Source organism: Hirundo rustica, chromosome 8 (assembly GCF_015227805.2).
Source record: "Hirundo rustica isolate bHirRus1 chromosome 8, bHirRus1.pri.v3, whole genome shotgun sequence".
In the NCBI taxonomy this organism is placed as follows: domain Eukaryota; kingdom Metazoa; phylum Chordata; class Aves; order Passeriformes; family Hirundinidae; genus Hirundo; species Hirundo rustica.
The window spans coordinates 19468751-19487455 of record NC_053457.1 but is presented as its reverse complement, the minus strand read 5'-3'; the positions used below and the strand labels follow the sequence as shown (position 1 = coordinate 19487455).

Here is an 18705-nt window from a genome sequence, read left to right as displayed (position 1 = left end):
AGCCAGAAAAACTGCAACTGAATGGTGCAAAACTTTCACAGCTCACAAACCAGCCGCAGGAAACCTGCTGGGTTTCTGAGCACTGTCTATACTTCTGCCATCCCACTGCGTGTCAGAAACTGACACCAACCTTTCCCTGTCTACGGTACCAACTATGCTCCCTCACAGTTGTGTGCGTGCGTATGCGAAATGATTCACTTGCTTTTATTTCAGGGAACCGATGATTCATTCAATCGTCTCCAGATCACACTAACGTACTAAATATGCACATAAAGGAAGCAAAAATGAAGTTCTTAAACTTTTTGATGCTCAAACGTTTATTTTTTTCTTTGAGAGAAAATAGAAGCAATCAAACATGGGAGACGAACCAGGACAGGTTACGTTTCTGCTCAAAGGCAAGGTTTGGGGAACACACCCAACCCACGTGTAAAGCGTGCAGCCGTATTCCAGCGGCGGACTGCGAGGGGAGGGGAGCTCCCGTCCTCTCCGGGCCGGGGCTGCTCCCTCCGCTCCGGTACCTGGAGCGGGCAAGGCGCGGCGGACCGGTGCGTTCCCCGCTCCGCCACGCCGACGGCTTGCGCCTCTCCTCCTCCGGTGACATCTTACATAATAAGCCGAGCTAATCACGCCGGAAGCCAGCCAAACCGCCACGGAGAATCAGCGGGGATAACTACCCGCGGGAGGAGATGCTCGGACCGGCACCCGCTCCTCGCTCTCCGCCCGCCCTGGCGCCTTGCTAGAAAAATCCTCGCCGGGGCGGCAGCGGCTCCCGCAGCAGCCGCCAGACGCGGAGCCCTCGCTCGTCCCCCGCCGCGCTGCGCGCCGTCGCCCCAGGAAGCCGCGAGCATCGGGAACGGCACCAGCCTCTCCCGAGCGCGTTCCGCGCTCCCAGCCCCTCCGGCTCCAGCCCCGCCGCCCTGCCCGGCCGCCGCCGGCTCCCTTCTCAGCGCCGAATTGGAGGAGAAAGTTACTCGGCGGCGGCCCGGCGTCCGCCGCCGCCGCGGTTCAAGAGCAATGTCACGTTCAACAACTTGTTATGACACATGATCCCCCCCCGCACGCATCCGCACCTCGCCGCCGCCTGGCCGGCGGCCCCCGGCGGGCCCCTTACCTTCCCCTGCAGAGGCCACGGGCACCCGCGGGCGTGTGCGGGAGTGGGTGCGTGTGGCAGCGCGGGCGGCGCCGGCTGGGCGGGCGGGCGGGGGAGGGGAGGGCGGCGGAGCGGCGGGAACGCGCCTCGCCGGACTTGTCGGCGGGCGGGGGCGGCTGCGGGGCGGCGCGGGGAGCGGCGCGGAGGGGAGCGCGGGGGGCGGAGGAGTTCCCGGGGCTTGTTTACGCGTTGCCGCCCGCCCGGTGCAGGCGCTGCACTCTCTGATTGGACACAAACTGGGGCACGGCTCGGCTCGGGCGCCGCCGCCCCGGGGGCCCCCGGCGCCGCTCGGCCGCCGATGGAGCCCCCGCCGGGCCGCGGGGCTCGGGGCCGCCGGTGCCCCGCGGGCTCCGCCGGCACCCGCCGCCCCCGCGCATGCCCGGCGCGCCGGCGGGCCCGGGACGCGCATGCGCCCTGCGCGTGCCCGCTGAGGCGGCGGGGCGGGCGCGGAGCCGCTGCCCGGTGCCTGCCGGCGGGGCCGGGGCGCTCCGCGCTGTCCGCCGGCCTCCAGCGGGGCGGGGCGGGGCCGGGCCCGGCGGAGCCGCCCCCGAGGCGCTGGTTATGTAACTGGGGGGGCGGCTCTGCCGGCCCCGCTCCGCCGCTTCTGTCAGCGGTAGCGCTCGGGCAGGAGGGGCTCCTGTGGCTGCGTTTCCCGAGCAGGGCGGTGGCTGTGCTCCCTCCGCCCCAGGGACGGGCCCCCGCCGAGCAGCGGGAGCCGTTGCTGCCCTTTTCCGCCCCTTCCCGGACAGGTGCGGGCCCACGCCGGGGCCAGGCAAGAGCACATCACCAGCCACACCTTTCTCCTTCGCCCGCTCTTAGCGCATCGCATCCCGAAAACTTCAGTCTGGGCAGTACGCGGTCACCGCGCCTCGGTGCGGAGCCGACAGCCCCAGGGAGAGAGGGTTGCTGTATGAGAGCAGCCGCTGCACACAAACACCGCGCTGGTCCCTCGGTGTAGGCAAAAGGCCATCCCGGCAATGGGTATTTGCTCCTTAGTTTATTTCTGCTGGGGTGGGTGTGACTCATATTTTATCCTTGGTAATTTCCATTGAAATAAACAGTTTTAACCAAGGAAACGATCAGAACGCAACAGTTGTATGACATAACTCATGTACTCATTAATTCTCATTAAGCAGCTCCTTAATGTTCCTTTTACTCCCATCCCACAGTCAGCAATGACAATAAATCGAAATATAAGCCGAGAGCTCTTTGCAATAGGAATTCCCACTATTCGCTCTCAGTACCCACCACGGGAACTTCCCTGACTCATTTTCAGATGAGTAAGCTTCTCAATCAAGTTCTCCTGGCATTTGATGGTGAAGCACTCAACTTCCCCGTACTGATAACAGAATCAATAGTCACTATAACCTGTTCCATGTAGCCGCTTGTGCAAAGTGTGGGATGAGGTCCCTGGCTAGAACCATTTCCTCACAAGCCAGTAGAGTGGTTGGCCAGCTGTCAGGACGGCTGATACTTAGAGCTGAGCATTCGCCTGCAAGTTAGCTGCTTTCCTGACTTCAACTTTCATTCTTAGATGAAAAGAACTTCAAATTAAAGCATCCATGATGCTCTCCAAGTAGCATTGTACTTAAAAAACAAAACAAAACAAAAAACAAACAACAAAACAAAACCAAACCTCTAGAGAAGAGTTCTCTTGTGCCTGCTTACTTAGAACTTTTCCCTTTTAGTCAATTCCTGGGACAAATTACCAGGATGTCTGAATTAAAGATGTTTCAACATCATTCGAATCACATCACAGTACTGCATTTATTTAGACAGCAGTGAACCCTGTCAGTAACAAGATATTTTGAGGCTTTGCTGGTCAGACTGGTGTTGATCTGGACTGTAAGGTCAGCCGTTGGTTATAATTGTGTTCTTGATTATAAGCCAGATTGGTTTTATCAGCGCAATGCATTTAACTTCACAGAGTTTATAGTCAATGGGTATCACACAATGCAGAGTATTTTGAGAGGTTAAAAGAAACTTCACTGAGAAAAACCTAGACTGACTGTACTTCAGACTATCGTATCAGGCTCACTGAAAACTGAGACCTGGGTCCTATCATTAAAAGTTTTGGGGACTTTTGAAGGGTTTTGTTTTGCTTGAGCACTCATTGATTTTACTGGAACAACTGATGCCAACACTGAAGTCACAGAAAAAAACATACCAGAAGATAAGGTTATTCAAGGTATTGTTACAAGGTGGAAATGTAGCTACCAGTGATGGTCTAGACATGGCAGGACAGAGCTCAGAGCAGATTAACTTTCTTCACTAAGAGAGCAAGGAAGGCACATAAAGCACCCAATGCAAAACATACTTCAGTACTGACAGTCCTCTCACCGAATGTTCTGAGTCTACCTAAATGATGTATACAAACTTCCCTTTTTAAAAGTTTCTTCACAGCCAAGAGGGCCATTTAAATACTAGAGGGCCAATATTTAAGTACATATGTAACTGTAAGTTTAGATGAAAATTTATTTTCTCATGTGTTTTCTTAGCTCCTAGGAGACACCAAATAACAAGAGACTAATAATCAAAGCACAAGAGTTGGCACTACTCGTTTTGTGTGTAGCAATGAAAATTGCTTAAGACCTAAATCCACTGAGTGGCTTTAAAAACCTGAACTATAATTTCTATTTTTATTTTATATCTTACATGATACTGAATTTTTAGTGTGAACAGTTTTTTGCAGTTTCATGGTAGATTTTGCATACAGGAGAAAATGATTTGCCTGTTTCAAGACTCAGTTCTCTAATTATCTTTCTTTCACTTCCTCTGCTGACTTTATTTCTAGTAGAGTGAGAAGTCTTAACCTACTCCCTGGGGCTGTCTTCTTGATCCCAAGCTTTGTAAAATGTAGATGTTTCCTTAAGACAATGGCTTTTATAAGTTGTCAGTTAATTGTGATTAGAGCAACAGCCACATCTGGAACTCCTCTTCTGCTAATGCATCTTTGGAGAACTGGCATGAAAGCTGTACTCAAGTGTAAAATATGTAGTTGAGAAATATTTTCTAAAAATAAAAAATAAGCAAAACTAAATTGTTCAAGTGGTTTTCAGCAGCTGCTACATGTAGGGTTGTGAGTTAACTTTCAATTCATTAGTAGATTTCGCCTGTCAAATAAGCTCACAAAATTTCCAGTGAAGGGCAAGCCACAATCTTTTGGTACATCAGGGATCCTTAGGATCCCTGGCTCTCAATTTCTGACCTAATATACATAAGTCTCAATGGGTGCCCTCCCTACGTCCTCAGAAATATTGCCAAGGTACATTTTTCCTTTCCCAAAGATTACATAGAAATTGAAAATTATTGCTTTAAAATGTCTAGCATTAATTATGCAGCTTTCTTATGACTTCTTGCCAGTGAGCGATAAATCCTCTCCCTTTCATCCAGAATTTGACTCTTTAGCAGAGTACTACTCTGAAACTACTTCCAATTGAAAAGAGGGTATCATCACTCCTAACTCCCTATTTAGAACACGTTGCTATTTTAAATACTATTTTACACTATGATTTTTCATTCCATTTAATTTGTGTTACTAATTAACTTGCTCTCCAAGCAAGGTTATCAATTGTTCTCTGGTCAGCAAAAGGCACCCTTGCATTTTACTGAGCACAGCTTTGTGTCTTACTATAATTACAGGGTAGCTCATGCCAACATTGAGACTAAATTGTGGATTCTGCCTTTTGGTGGATGTTTTCAACTTGAGCATTGTTTTATTTCTAATCTATAAATACTGAAACACCCTGACATGAATTATGCAGTAGAAAAGAGGTGCTCTCTTGCCTTTGGACGAGACTGGGGGCGTTTCTTTCAGTTGCAGGGGGCAAGAGCTGTAAAACACCTGCTCAGCCTGGCTTCAGCTCCAGCAGGGGTAAGAATTGCCAGATATCTATCTTGTGTCAGCTGGAATAGCTGCTTTTTTACAAAGTTGGTATAGAGCCTACCACAAGAAAATCTAAGAGTTTGCTTTCTCCTCATGACAGAAACTGTTGAGTACTTGGGTAAACAGCACATTTGATAATTTATTAGTGCACTATAAGTACATATGTAAAAGACAAATATTTTCTGTGTTGGAGCACAACTACAGCAACATCAGGGTTAGACCCTCATCAGGGAATTCTGCACTCCTGCAAAGGTACCAAGAATCTCCACAGATCTGCTCCTGTGCTTTAAGGCAAGTCATATCTCATTTCCAGTTGCACTGTTCCAGAAACTTTCTCTACTTCCTTCCATTTCACTACTTTTTAACTCAACCATGCTCTATATCATAGTATTATTATGAAGCATTTTGGTTATAATATCAGAGAAAGGAGTTTCCCAGTTTGATTTTCATCATTTTATGGAATATGAACTAAGGTATAATTACACTATATAAAAGACTATTACAAGATGTCATTTTCATCTTTTATCCTTTCACAGGCAGGATAAAATACCTGCCAGTGTCTATGGGCAATCTTCCTCCAAAATGGAGAAGGGCACAGAGAGGTGGTCTCATAGTAATGTGCTCTATTGCACATTGGGGAGTTCTACACATAGAGAATTACAAGAGCAGATTTTAACAGACTAACTACTAACACTTTACCTGAGTGGGATGGCAGGACAATACTGATACCTGTGCTCAGTAATCACAGCAGCTGTTTCTGAGAAAGTCTCCCTCCTGCCAGTGAGGAAACAATTCCTTACCAAGGAATTCAGAGCATAATTACTGAATGGTGTCTTTTCACAGCCCAGAGATCACACTAGACAATCACTTTTACACTGTCAAATGGAATGAATGCAGGAAAAGAAGATGGAATAGCAAAGTCTGCAGGGACACTTTTCCTCTCTGTTTACAGATGAGGACATGAACTAGTCTTCTGCACTACCCTTTTGTAGCCTATGGTGTGCAAAACAGCTCACAAGGCGATTGAGAGAAGTATCTGCTCAGGAGGTGATATCTATAAATATCTAAATTTAGATCCCATGTATACCCTATGATGTAAGCATTTTTAGATCATCCTGAAGGAAAATATTTCCTGAATTGAATCTACTTCTATTTGTTAATGTTGATTTGAGCCACTGTTGAAGTGAAATAAAGTACGATAACTATTCTTTCTTAAGATCCCTAGAAATCAGGTTTTTTTCCAAATTTCTAGTGTTTCAACTAAAATACCTGCCATGGTTCTTGCTGGCAACTTGAACAATTAAAATAAATTATAACCAGTTGAGTCCTTGTATTACCCCAATTTCTAAATTAGAATTCAGAGTCCTTGAGGTGACAAGAGTTTCATCTGGTATACTTTGTCACAGGCCTCACTGGGGCATCTCAACACCTTAGTACTTAAAGGGCAAATGTATTTCTAAGTTTTTATTTGCATATCAACTAGAATGTACAAGTAAAGATTTTTAAAAGGTAGAAAGGGAAAAAGAAGTTCCTCTTACACAGTATTTATTTTCAGTCTAGTCTCTGGTCAAAACAAACAATTTTAAGGGGTTATATATTTAGGGCAACATGGTTGAGGTCTGGCTGTATATAACTAGAGCTGTGGATGCTGGAGTTTTTTTCCTTACAATGGGATGCAACAGTACATGGAGAAGAGGGAAGAGAAGGATTTGTGCGACAAATCCATCCCACAGTTCAGAGATCTTCCTTGAATTTCTTTAAAAAGAAGCAGACAAGACACAATAGAACACTGATGGATTGAAGAGTTCTTATGTAAGAGGAAGTTTTTTCTAATATTCAAGGATCAACCTGTCCACTACCAAATACTTAGGATGACACAGCATGCACATATTATAAAAATTTCAATTTTTAGCACATAATAAAATGCACAGTATAAATCTGGGGTTTTTTTCTGCCCCTTAAAATTAGCATATTTTATACATTTTTTTATCCCCTCTGCATGTACCTGATGACACCATCACTGAGAACACAGCAGTCTTTCTTATAAGCTTCCTTGCAGACAGCAGTGATCCAGCAGTTTTTAATCCCAAATGATTTGTAAAACTACTGTAAAAGTGTATGTGGGCAGTCTGAACAGCTATTGAGACCTTAAATTTTCATCAGGCAATATATATATATATATTTATTTTGAAAGTGAGTCAGTGAATGATTTACTTATCAGGTGTTAGTGTAGTGGTATATTTTCTTGGCCAACATAGAAAAGATTTTGAACCAAGAGATAAGAAAGGAGAAGTTGACAGACTTTTCTTTATACTCCTAATCAGAACAGCTACAAAGGTATTTTTGTTTATCAAATGCATGAAAATTCTCCCATTACGTGAAAAATTTTAAATAGAGCATGATGAGTCTATAGCTGCAAAATTCATGCAGAAGAAAGATAGTGTTTTCATAATTGAATTTGTCATAGTGCTAATTTTATGCATAGATATGTAAATACTGGTTGTGACCCCTTTCTGTGTCTGGCCATGTGCCCACTGTGCTCTTGCCCGTTCTGGTCACAGGGCCTGATTATTCTTTTTCTGGCTCCTCCCACTGCTCAGCCCTCTCTTCTAACTAACTGGTTTTTAATGAGGAAACACTGAAGATTTCTTCTCTTCTCAATTTTTATGGTGTCCTAATCCCAGAGGAAAACACATTGACTCTGGATTTTATTTTGAGTACATGCAGCCATGACTAAGGCCAGGGAGAATAACAGATAATACAATGATCCTGCATGATGTTCCTATTCCTCAGGCAGCAGAACTTTAGTGGGACAAACCCCTGTGCTGAACGCAAAGAAGGATGAAGCAGAAAGAACAAATCTGTTTGCTTATGTCCCAGCAGAGCTGGTAGCAAACCACGACCAAAACACCCACAACTCACTTTCTAGGCTACAAATGGGAGTTTGTGACAAATGGCTTTGTACTGTGTGTGTGGACAGAAATGTGTATTTAGAGAGCCAAATATGGCCCCTAAAAACAACCTGTGTGGAAGGTGTGTTTTACCCAAATCTACACACGTGAGGATTTGGTTTGAAACATCTACCACCCATGATCCTGATTAAAAATACCCCAGAACCCACAGATAGAGCAGTCAGGTTTAATCCCTCACTGTAAATTACACTGTACTTTTCTAAGAGCTTCATATCCTACAAGCATCTCTCTCAAAATATAGCTGGAACTTGTCAGTAAGCTGAAACATCATTATGGAAAGGAAGCCAGGAGATGAACAAATTGCAGGACTATGTATCTTACTTCCTTCAAAACCCAGCTGAACTCCAGTTAGATCTAGACTTCAGAAACTTAACACTAATCAAACAGTTTCCTATAACGCTGGTTAAAAGTCCAAACTATGCTTTCTGTAAGCTGATGGTAAACATAGTGGTGGATATAATTGAAAGTCAAGGTTTTGAGTAAGAGCTTTAAGCAATCAAATTTACAGACATCCTTAGTGACGAATCAACAGAAGCAGGTGGACATCTCAACTTAATATTTAATCTGTTTTCTTGCAGTCAAAGCTGTAAATAAGAAGAATCTACAAGCAAATTTTATGTAATGAAACTTTCAATATCTCATCTAAATTCCTGCCAAATTCAGGATCCATATGCACTGCTATATGGAGATAATTTGAATTTTGAATTTAAGGTGTTACTTCTTCACTGGTATATAACATATTTGATAAAGACTGATTTATAGTTAAAGAGATGAAATGAGAAAGAACAACAGAACATGAGGAAACAGACTGGAGAAATAAAAGCCATAGAAAGAGATTTCACTCAGGTGTCTGTATAAGTTGTCAGCTGCAGTGCCCATCAGAGGGTTAACCGCACGTACCGTGGCAGTGTCGGCTTTTGCACTCATTCACAAAATCTGTCGTGGGAAGTAAGGAAGCAATGCCCCTTTTTTTTCCGTCTTGTTGCCCACAAGATCATGTGAATGAAATATGCCAATGACGTTAATGGCTTACCAGGCTGGGTGACTGTAATCACTGCAATTTTGTTCTTCCTCTCTCAGTGTTCAGCTTGTATTTCCTCTACTACAACCTGCCCAGCCCCACATAGCCTTAGTTACTGATAGAAGTCACTCATTTTAAATATGCTAAGTAAATGCATTAGAGACTTGTGTAGGCCAACCAAAGGGAAAGAGAAGATTCCACAGTTGCTTAGATATATATATATATATTATAGCAAAACAGAAAATAAAAATATGGATGCACAACCCAGCTGCTGAATCACACAGATATGGATAGATTTCGTCTACCTGGGATGATGTCCTCATTTACATATTGTGATGCTGTGATTCAAGGATGCATTTAGGATAGGCAAGAAGAAAGAGCACCCTCAGTCAAGTATAAATCATGATTTACAAAAGGCATTCTTTCTTTAAAACACTATGTTACATGTAGGTATTTTCCTGAAATCAAATAGAAGTGAGTAAATACCCTTGAAACTTACTTAAAAAGCCCTCACACATTGGATCTAAGATAGGAAACATCTGGCTCCTGACAGAATTTATTTCCTACTTGGAACAAAATAATTTTAATACTCCCGTTCCACCACACAAAATAAGCTGGTCAGACCTGGTTTAGTAACTGACACACAGGTAAAACTGTATTCACTCCATCTCTGTATATGCAAAAATAAAAAATAATAAAACCACCATTTTTAAAAATAAATGCCAAAACCTGGATATTTAAGTGTTTATATTAAATAGGGAACTATTTTCAATTTCAAATAGTTTTACAATAGTTTTGGAGATTTGCTTTGACAGATAGAGCCAAGTATACTTAATTTTGCTGTGGCTGCAGGACTTGGGGTCTTAAAAGACCAGCTATAACTAGCTGGGCATTCAAAATGAAAATGCTGTATGATGCAGGTAAATTTTAGTTTCTGTTTGAGATGAATTCTTTCAGTCGTCAAGTACCAGGCTCAAAAATGAGTCACAGTATTTGGTGAAACAAAGAGTGAAAAGTTATCTGTCTAAATGAGAGCACACCTTGGGCAGGGATAGTCTTTAGTGTTTCAATGTCTCTTAAGCCTCAGAAGCCTGAGTAAGGCTAGCCTGAGCCCCATGTTACTTATTTCATTTGGAACAAGAGTTCTTAAACCATTAGATGGAGCCCCTCTTCTGTGTGTATGGATGAACCCCTCAGTGATGCACAGACACCTCCAGTGCAGTGCCTGCACCACGCCCAGGGACTGAGAGAACCTGGGAGACTGATTACAAAATACACCTTCTCCCTTAGAAGAACAAATGCTGATCTGTTGATTATCAGTTTGACTCAGGAGGTTGGCTGGACAGCAAAGCCACTAAAGAGGGACAACTGGAGCTAGGGTGTCCTTGTTCATTTTCAGATATGCCTCACTTGCTGAGCTGAAGGAAGAAGAGCACTGGTGTGACAGGATCCACTTACACTGGCATTAGCTATGCTAAGCCCGCCTGATAGATAGAAAACTTCTGTCTTCAGAAGAGATTTTAGGCACATTTCATCAGCCCAAGTTTAATCCTGCTGACAGCATGCCTACTTTAATGCCATCTTTCTTTACGGAAGATTTCACCCATCTTTTCTCAACAGCTTTACCACAGGGTTCCTAGGGGTGTGAAGAGTGAGGAATTGTTACCAAGAGGTCACATTCCTTTACCCAACAGATTTGATGCAAGTCCTAGACCAAAGGTTAAATTATGATGATAAATTATTCAGCTTCACAACTAGTGGGATTAGGTAATGCAGTTCACATGTTCTTAATGCTTAGCCAGAATCGAGGCCAGGAGTAACTCCTGGTAGTTGTTCCAGATTATTTGTCTTCTGAGAATATCCATCCACTGCCAAACAATTTCCGGTTGTGAGGCACCAAGTAAGGACTTTTTTTTTCCCCATTTAGCTGTAAAATGCCATATAGCTCACAGCTTAGAGGGTTTTTTGTTTGTTTGTTTGGGATGTGGGGGCTTTTGTTTTGCTTTTTTGGGGGTTTTTTTGTGTGTGTTTTTCAGGTTGGGGTTTTTTTCTTTTTAAAATGGCTTATATAATAGCTTCAGCAATTTCAGTAAGCCCCAGCATCCTCCCTCTCTCACAATCTCTGAATAAGCATCACTGCTGGTAGCCCACACCTTTCCTTTCCCACCCCTGCAGCAGCTTCTGATTTGTTCATCTTTGCTCTCTGCAGGGAAGGTACCTCGGCTGCCTTGCATCCATTCTTCATTCAGCAAAATGTGGAACAAATGTTCAGTGACAGCCTGTTGCACACCAGTTTAATAGTGCATAAAACAGAGAGGCTACTGCGAGCAGCTTTTGGAAATTCAGCATTTTGTATTTAAAGCAATTCAGCTTTGTAGTAATGTGATGGTTCACTCTGCAGCTAGATTTCCAGAAATACATGGCTTTATATAAAGTAGTATTAATGTATTTTAAAGGCACTTTTGCATTTTGAGTAGAATGCTTTGTAAACTACTATGACATATGTTCCAGATATTGTGAGATGAGGGGTCAATAATGCAAATATCCCACTAATCTCAGCAGAGTACTTCGTGTTCCATGTTCTCCAAGAAGTCAGTAAGAAATTTTTGAAGATACAAGAAACATCACAGCAAATTCAGTCAATATGTTTCTCTGTTGAATATGTATTTTCATCTAATGAAAAAGTCTTAAGTGCTGTTTAAGCACTTCCTTACCAGACCATATATTTTCTGACCACTAGTGAAGCTGGTTTGCTTAGGAGGAGAGGAGTTTGTGTTAGAGAGGAAAAGTGGAACCCATTTTTCAAACCTGAAATGCAGGCTTGGAGATACGTTGTCCCAAATTTCCTTTTTTCTTCCCAGCCTCTTCCTCTGCTCTTGGTCAATTTTCCCCTTTAGAACACACTAAGCAGCCCCATTTTTTTTAGATTTCTCTCTCCCCAGCACAGGTCATGCCTCACTGTCAATTCCTTCTTCCTTATATTTCCATCTCCCTGCCATACCTTGGAGGGGTTGTACACTTCCCCTTTGTAGCACCTGCTACACGTGGCTGTGTGGAGGAAATCTCTCCATCTCTTCCTGTGTGACTGGCAATGGGTTCAGTGAGGTATGAAGAGGAGCAGAAGTACCTTTCCTGTGAGGATCTCTGGCATCCCTCCCCGTGCCTGGGTTTCTGCCCTGGCTGCTGTAACAGGCTGTGGGAATCCCTATTTAGCCATGTGTTCTGCCTACTTCATGAAAGACTCCATTTTTTCCCAGGGCTGAAGATGGCAGTGCAAACCTGTTCGTATCCTTATCTCCTAGAATGCTGTACTTATTTTGTCTATCACAGGATAACTGCTTTCCCAGCAAATTTTGCTGAAGGCAAAACAATTGGGCTCCTTTCACTGCTTAAAGAGCATCTCTGAGGTTTCAGGGGAACTTACTGCATCTTCCCAGTTGTTCTCCTTCCTGTTACACAGGCTTCCCATTGGCAGCCAGCTCTTCTGAACCCAGCCAGGAGATATTATTGCAAAAGAACAGAAGGCAACTAGCAATTGAAGCCAAGAGCATCCTTTTATAAGACTCAATATTATGTGTAAAAGAATTTGGTGGTCAGGCATTCAATCCCTGTGAATGTTTTTAAGCATCTTTGCTCTTAGCAGAGCCTTTGTTTTCAAGTTGTACATTAAGCATAAGAAATGACATTTGAAGAAGCACTTCCATGTGTGGTTAGTCCCTAAGGTTAATCTTCTAAGAATAAACCAATCAAATGGAAATCTATTTCCCAACACCATATAATATGTTATCTTAATATAGATATCTTTCCAGGCAGTATGGTTTCCCTAACAGCAAAACCCAGAAAGCTGTCCTCATGGAGGGAGTTGGAAATAGTAACACACTGATGAGGTAATAACTATTGCAACATAGTCAAGGAGCCTCCAGATTGTCACTTGCCAGAAATCCTGACTCTTGTCTGCAGCTGGTAGCAAAGCTAACAGTGCACCTCTGAAAAGCCCACACTTCAGGGGTTTGCCTCCATTTCTCTGGCACACCAGCAATATCTTTAGAGGGATGCAAGCTGCACCATCACCGGTCCCTTGTGAATGTGAAGTAACTACACAGAACAAAAACTAGTCTCAGCTCAACTTTCATCCCTGCCTGGATTTTAGTGAGGCAAGAAAAAGGTGACAGATCTTTAAAGAGTCACCACCTGGGAGAGAAAACCGGAAAAATCCAAGTGACTCCTACCTGAATGTTCTTACCTTCCATCAGTACTGAAACTGGGAGGTGAACAACATGAAAGTGAAACATTTTCTCTGTATGAGCTTTCTTGCAGCAGTAGGTGAGAACAGCACTTTGGTTTCAGTTATAAAATATTGTAACTATAAAACTGAGCCTGTTCTCAGTTTCCCCTTCTTTTCCTCAACAAGGAAATAATAGTAGAAACACTAACTTTTAAGTATAAAAAATAATAGTAAAACTTCACAATTATCAGCTCTGTAATACCTTATGACATTAGAAATATTTAATTTTAAAAATCACCTTGATTTACATAATAAAAATACATTTAACATCTCAGCATAATAACCCAGTTGCTCTACACAAAAGAACTGGTGGATCACTGGGGTTAATTTTCCTGAGAACTATTGAAGTACTGAACAACAGAATGAGGATTCAAACAGCAGTAATGAATTTCATTCACTATTTCATATGTGCAAAAATGGAGTGACAAATCACCTCCCTCAAGACAAAACTGCTGCAGAGAAGGCAGCAAGGAGTCTGTATTTTTACCTTTGTTCTTACAAGAAGAACAATGGAAGGTTTGCAATTCTGTGCAAGTGCATTCTGGTCTGTCAAAAGCACTCAGTGTTTGAGTCACCACAATTCTTGAGACCTGGAATGTCTACCAATTTTTTTTTCTTTCTTTTTTTTTTTTCTTCTGTGTTGATTAAACTTCATCAGAAGTGAAAGAACTGCATGCTGTTGCAGGGGAGAAGAGCTACTTTCTAAGCAGATTTACCAGAAATACAGCTATTAATAAAGAGCCCTAGAAATGCTTTTTGTGCACTTCTATTTATTATGTCACGAAGTGCAAACTAAAAGCTTAATGAATCATAGAATGCAGCATTTTTATGATTATTTCTTCATGCCTAATCCAGTCCTGTCTAAATAAACAAGGATAGTAATGTACAGTCAGAATTTAGATCTAACTTACCCTCGGCCAAGGTCACATACACAAAACAAATGGTTCTGTGAGAAAAGCGCACAGAGCCTGATTTGCTGCAGATTTTATCTGGGAGCTCAGTTCACTGGGGGCAAATGGTGTGTGCATTTTAAGGGAAGTTTTATCTGGATTTAGGATATTCATGACATAATTTTTCATGTGGAATCTTTTGTGTCTTGTAGGAGCTGAATCCTTAGTGGAGGCACTCTCCCTTTTAGGGGCACCCTTAAAGCCTCTCTGTCCCCCTGGTAACAAGGTCCTTATTTTCATAAATATATAAGAATGTAAATTGTTTGGAGACTGCTGCTGCTCTCCAGTTTGGTTAAAATTTATTAGTGGGTTAAAAAGCTGCCACAGCAGGACAGACAGATGCAAGACCACATCCAAATCACATGATTGCATAAGCCTGTTTCCTTAGAAAACCAGAAGAGGAATTCTGAGACCCACAGAAAGGAAATCACAAAGAGGAAAAGATCAATTTGAGCAATATATTAACAATACCTAAAAAGCACTTCCTGTCCACAGCAAATCTACACACCTAAAAGAAAATTACTGAGGCAAATATTCTTCACAGATTGAAAACATCTTAATGGCACATTAGTTTTTCTCATTTATCACATTACTGTAAGGAAAAGTAAAACTAAACATAACTGAACTTCACTAAGCTACTACCAAAGAATACATGCTGCATCATCCTAATATCAATAAAGCAATACAATGCATCAAAGAAATGTTACCTAGTGAATGACATTTCTTACTGTAGAAGCAAAAAAAGCATAGATATAATTAATTTCTTAGTTTTTTTCATAGACAAGAAAGTCAAGGTACAAGTCTCTGTTCAGATAAGTAGGAGAATGAGGATTTAATCCCTTTAAAGATTTTTTCTTTTATCCTGTAAACCATACAGTTTTGTTTTACACAGTACTTTTCACTATAAACAGGATCAAAGCAAACTTTCAGAAAACACTCTTTGGTTCTGCTCTGGAAAATTATCTCCTTTGTTTCCTTTTCCCTCCCCATGAGCTGTTCTCAGTGTTTCCACCAAGTTGTTAGTCACAACAAGTTACCAGACCTGGAGGGTGTCAGCTTTGCAATGAAGCAGAAACAAGTCATGGATGAGGTCCTCTCCTGATAGCTTTATCATATGAATGACACAGAAATTGTAGCACCCCGGGCATAGCGATGCAACTTACTTTGAACAGATAATTTGAGATTGTTTTAGAACTTATTTCTGACGAATAGTCCAAATGAGCCTCTCTTTCAGAAAAGACAAATTTATGTTGTCCTAGAAACATTTGCACAGGTGATAGGGTCGTACGGCACAAGGAAGACGCCTTTACCCTAAAGTGACATCTGTATTACTAACGATGGAAAGACGGCAGCACTTGTAGCCCTCTCCCAGCTTTGTGCACACCGCCCATCCTCTCTTTTGTCCGTCCTCCCAGCCGTGACCCTCGCTCGGTTCCCTCCCCATCCTCGCCTGCCGGAGCAGAGGCCGCAGGGAGCCGCGCACCGCTCCCAGCCGCGCTCCGCTCCGCGGGGATCGCCGGCGCCGAGCGCCTGCAGAAAGGGGAACGCCACCCTGCATCTGTGCCAGGTTCTGCAGATGGCAAAAAGCCCGCCGTAGCTCCCACCGAAGTGCGCTTAGGGGGGTGATGCTCAAGATAAACAAATCTTCGGCTGGGGAACCCACCCATGACAACTTTTACAACTTTTTCACTGCGGCTGCTGCCATCACTGCAGGAGCATCGCTCGTGGGTGCAGCACTGCGCCAGGGGCTCCGTTCAGGAGGGCAATGCTAATCTCTAGTATTTAACAAAGAGCAGGTCTTTGTGAATACTCAGGGTGGTAGGTAGATTAGGTTTGATACTATGAGAAAGGACTATAAACCCAAATATTTTATGAAATTTATCATCAGTCAAAGGAGCAAACGACACTGTTTCCTTGCTTCTGAATTAGCTGCAGTCTCAGTACTGATTTTTAATTCTCAAAATTTGCTCCCTGCACTATGCTGGTTAAATTCAAGACTTTATTGTTTCTTGTGTTTAATGGAGCACTCTGCACAAGAAATACAGGCATTGTCTAAGAAACGTACTTGGAGTCTTGGTTTTTTTCCTGGTGTGGGGTAACAGCAGAATTTTTCTTCCTAATTATTCAGGTACACAGAAATAGCTGGTTGGGAAGTGTGTGTACAGAGACAAGTTAGCAAAGTGCCAAGTTCCAGGAGTAGCCTAAGTGCTCGTTATGGAGGTAGCTTTTCTCACGACAATCATGCTTTGTTTTTTCAGCAGACAAGCTGTACCAGTTGCCACGTGGCTGTTTTTCTGATGGCCTCCTCTCCCAGGGCAACAAAATCCCCAGCAAGCAGCAGTGACTGCTACAATTGCTGAGAGCAGAAATAAATGCACATTCAGGACAGAGCTACTAAGAGCCTTTACTTTCCCTGCCCCAGCCCATTATCTGTGTTTTGCATCAGTTACAGAGCAGCCCAGAAGTAACTAAACAATTCTGAAATCTGAGCAGCTGAAATTGTTTCAGGCCCTCCCCACCACCAAGAAGCTCAATCCACCTCTGGCAATAACACTATGGTTTAAAACTCAAGCTTTTTCATTCAACTGAACATGTATGTTTTTCAAAATACACACACTCTTGGCCTTAGAGTAACCCAGAAATAACAAGGAATTAATGCAGACAAGAACTTCAATGCTCTCATACATATAACAGTTGTAAATTTCTTATCACTTTTGTATTGTTTCCTTATGGCAGTTTGCTAGTGGCCTCTACCTCCAAAATTTCTTTGTGTGTGCTACATTCAGTATCAGCATACATTAATATTTCTATTTTTGCACCAGCCACCAGTTTGTTAAATGACAGATATGGTAGCACAAACCCAATTTAATAGAGGCTTTTGATCAAAATCACATTTTTGCTGGTGAGATTTTGTTGAGATCTAAATGAAGCAAACTTCTTTGTCACGTGTAGCTTTGGGGAATCAGATGTGCACCAATACAAAATCACCCCCTTTTTTCCCCTTGAGATATTTAATATAACTGCTTAGAACTCATCTTGTTTTCTTGCTAGAAGACGATACACTTGAGAGAGACATGCTGCATTGCCCACCTCCCTACCGCCTCCCTTGTGGCTTTATCATACACACAAATAATTGCCTACCATTATTCTACAATAAAATATTCAGATTTGGCACTTGTGTCTCCTACAAGATGGCAGGATGCAAATCCACACACCTTCCAAAAGTAATAAAAAAGACTTCTTCCTTTAGAATTTATCATTTGAATGCTTCCTGTACAGAGGACTTATTTCCAGATCAAGATCCCACTCTGGAAAATTTTCCTCCAGTTTTCTGTTTCCATTCAGCCATGGCAGGAAGGAAGGCAGGATTCAAATCCTTCCTTTACCAATTTCTTTTTCATTGCTATACAGCAGCAGAGCTCACAGTATAATCTGCATCAAGTACTCTTCTGTATTCTGTCTTCAATGAGAGATATTTTAAGAAACATGGAAGAAGGTATAGTTTATACTGCTTCCTGTAATGGACCTAGGAGGATGTTTGGCAAGAGATATTAAAAAGGCAAAGGAAGATTTCTGCATGAATAGATCCCATAATAAGCATTTTAGCTTTGGATCCTCTATTTCATTCTAATGAGATTACTAGCAAGAGGATATCACCCAAAGTGGGCCAGTATGCAACTGTATTTTTGGACAGCAGAGCCTAACTTATAATTGTAATAAATCAAAGTTTCAGTTATTTATTGTATTTTAAACCAGAGACAGTGCAGGTAAGACACCAAGTACTTCTTGCTGCTTTTGCCAAAAGCTGAGATTGTCAGGCAGGACTGATGGGCTGTTTAACTACAGTGTGGTTGGCTCATTTAGGAAAGGTCCACCCAGGGAACAAACTCAAATCTAAAAAAAAAGTCACATCCAATTTAAAGTCCAAACATAGCCCCAAAAATAGCACATACACTATTACATACATACAAATCAAAATCAATATGTATATAAACACATACATGTAAAGTGATAGTTAAAACAGCAAGGCTGTTTTAACTATCCCTTCTGCTCTTGTTTAGCTGTCCTGATCAAAAATACTACAAGAGAACAGCTGGCATTTAGCATGGAACAGCTCAGCTTTGGGCAGCCTACACTTATCTTTACTTTTTCAATTGTTGAAGAAATTGGACATGAAGAGGCTCTTATTTGCATGACTTCCCCCACTATTAAGAGCTAGATGACCCTGAATGACAACACAGGAAGAAGCAGAATGGATTTTACTCCCTCAATCATCTTGCTCCGTCTCACATTTCAGACAGCCCAGCCCATACCAGAGTTCCCACTTTTTCATTTGAAGGAGACATAAGGAAGGGACTGTTTTGGCTGATGTTGGGCAGGCAGGCATATGATCCATGCAAGTTCTAGAGCAGAAATGCAAGAAAATATTTCTTACCACCAG

At 42.6% G+C, this 18705-nt stretch overlaps 1 protein-coding gene across 7 annotated transcripts in view; it reads right to left on the bottom strand.

The window, feature by feature from the left end:
• PCGF5 (polycomb group ring finger 5) overlaps positions 1 to 18705 on the bottom strand; it is a 100437-nt gene that overhangs the window by 64220 nt on the left and 17512 nt on the right. For 3 of the 7 annotated variants that reach the window (XM_040071706.2, XM_040071707.2, XM_040071711.2), the window contains exon 1: positions 1112 to 1189. The exons of 3 other annotated variants lie outside the window; for them this stretch is intronic. The gene's annotated coding sequence lies outside the window, so the exon portion shown is untranslated. Of the gene's footprint in view, positions 1 to 1111; positions 1190 to 18705 lie in introns of those variants that run through there. One more of the 7 variants, XM_040071709.1, reaches the window with a different exon arrangement.